The sequence below is a fragment of the Rhamphochromis longiceps genome, linkage group LG13 (assembly GCF_057381845.1).
Source record: "Rhamphochromis longiceps isolate RC_006_pf linkage group LG13, R_longiceps_female_GT1.1, whole genome shotgun sequence".
NCBI classification, from domain to species: Eukaryota; Metazoa; Chordata; class Actinopteri; order Cichliformes; family Cichlidae; genus Rhamphochromis; species Rhamphochromis longiceps.
In genome coordinates, this window is record NC_140569.1 from 35,420,037 (window position 1) to 35,422,536 (window position 2,500).

Genomic DNA, 2,500 nt, shown 5'->3' on the forward strand with positions numbered 1-2,500 from the left:
GGAGGAGCTGACCGCCCGAAGGCGCCGGCGAAAGTGCCGGGCCCGGCGGCAGCCCTCTGATGGCAGGCCACGTTTGCCAGTCGATCGGGGTGGGAGGGAAGGCTGGCAGGCAGGTGGGCCGGAAGAGGAGGCTGCTGTGGCAGCAACTCGCTCTCTCGCGCCGTCCCAGTGCCGTCCGAGCGTTGCCGAGGGTGTCTGCTGACTTGCGCATCTTCAGACACCCGTCTCCCATAAATGACGGAGGGCACCTTTGCTACTCATTACCCTTAGACTGCTCAACTGGAGAGGGGAGAAAAAAAGGCCCTGGCCGAGGTGGTGAGTCGGCCTCCTCTCTCCCTCACGGTTGAAAAAGATGTGCTCCTGGCGCACTGGCCCTGCTGAAAATCTCTCTCCATTTGGCCGAGGCAGAGAGTCGGCCTCCTCTCTCCCTTACGGTCGAAAAAGATGTGCTGCTGTCGAACTGGCCATTACATCCTCACCTGATCTAGTCCCCCATTAGATCCCCCCCCCCCCCCCCGCAGTTACCCCGTACCACATATCTAGCACGGACCTTGACCTCCAGCAGGCCCCGGGGACCCACATTACCCCCCCCCCCTTCCCCCTGCAGTTACCCTGTACCACATGTCTAGCATGGACCTTGACTTCCAGCAGGCCCTGGGGACCCACATACTCCCCTGCTCTACTCCCCCACTAGCTTTCCTTTCTTGCAGTTATGATCCAGCGCATATCCAGCATGGACCTTGACTTCCAGCAGGCCCCGGGGACCCAAATTACCCCCCCCCCCCCCCTGCAGTTACCCTGTACCACATATCTAGCATGGACCTTGACTTCCAGCAGGCCCCGTGGACCCACATTACCCCCCCCCCCCCTGCAGTTACCCTGTGCCACATATCTAGCATGGACCTGGACCTCCAGCAGGCCCTGGGGACCCACATACTCCCCTGCTCTACTCCCCCACTAGCTTTCCTTTCTTGCAGTTATGATCCAGCGCATATCCAGCATGGACCTTGACCTCCAGCAGGCCCCGTGAACCCACATTACCCCCCCCCCCCCTGCAGTTACCCTGTACCACGTATCTAGCATGGACCTGGACCTCCAGCAGGCCCCGGGGACCCACACTTAAGCCCCCTCCCACTAACAAAGCAGAACACCACTGGCAAAATCCTCGTGCCCCTGGTACTCCAGAAAGCACATTGAAATGTGCCCCTGGTACACTGCGCAGAAGAACTGCCACACACACACACACACACGCACGCACGCACGCACGCACGCACGCACGCACTGCTTGTGCCTATGGTACGACAACTTTTCTCGTGCCTATGGTACGACAACTTTTCTCGTGCCTATGGTACAACAATTTTTCTCGTGCCTATGGTACAACAACTTTTTGCCGTGCCCCTGGTACACCGCTCAGTAGCACTTTGCCACACAAACTCTCCTCGTGCCTATGGTACGACAACTTTTCTCGGGCCTATGGTACAACAACTTTCCTCCGTGCCCCTGGTACGACAGCTTTTCTCGTGCCTATGGTACAACAACTTTTCTCGTGCCTATGGTACAACAACTTTTCGCCGTGCCCCTGGTACACCGCTCAGTAGCACTTTGCCACACACACACTCCTCGTACCTATGGTACGACAACTTTCTCTCGGGCCTATGGTACAACAACTTTCCTCCGTGCCCCTGGTACGACAGCTTTTCTCGTGCCTATGGTACAACAACTTTTCTCGTGCCTATGGTACAACAACTTTTCGCCGTGCCCCTGGTACACCGCTCAGTAGCACTTTGCCACACACACACACCACTCGTGCCTATGGTACGACAACTTTTCTCGTGCCTATGGTACGACAACTTTTCTCATGCCTATGGTACAACAACCTTTCCCCGTGCCCCTGGTACACTGCGCAGAAACTCTTTGCCACACACACACACCACTCGTGCCTATGGTACGACAACAGGCCCCGGGGACCTACATCGCACCTTGCTCTTGCCTCCCTTACAGCTGAAAAGGTCCATGCTTTTGCCCTGGCCCTTCTGAAATTCCCTCTCCATTTAGCCGAGGCAGTGAGTCGGCCTCCTGTCTCCCTTTACGGTCGAAAAAGATGTGCTCCTGGGCGCGCTGGCCCTGCTGCTACTCACATCGGGCATGGACCTGGACCTCCAGCAGGCCCCGGGGACCTACATCACACCTTGCTCTTCCCTCCCTTGCAGCTGAAAAAGGTCCATGCCTGTGCCCTGGCCCTGCTGAAATTCCCTCTCCATTTAGCCGAGGCAGTGAGTCGGCCTCCTGTCTCCCTTTACGGTCGAAAAAGATGTGCTCCTGGGCGCGCTGGCCCTGCTGCTACTCACATCGGGCATGGACCTGGACCTCCAGCAGGCCCCGGGGACCTACATCACACCTTGCTCTTGCCTCCCTTACAGCTGAAAAAGGTCCATGCTTTTGCCCTGGCCCTTCTGAAATTCCCTCTCCATTTAGCCGAGGCAGTGAGTCGGCCTCCTGT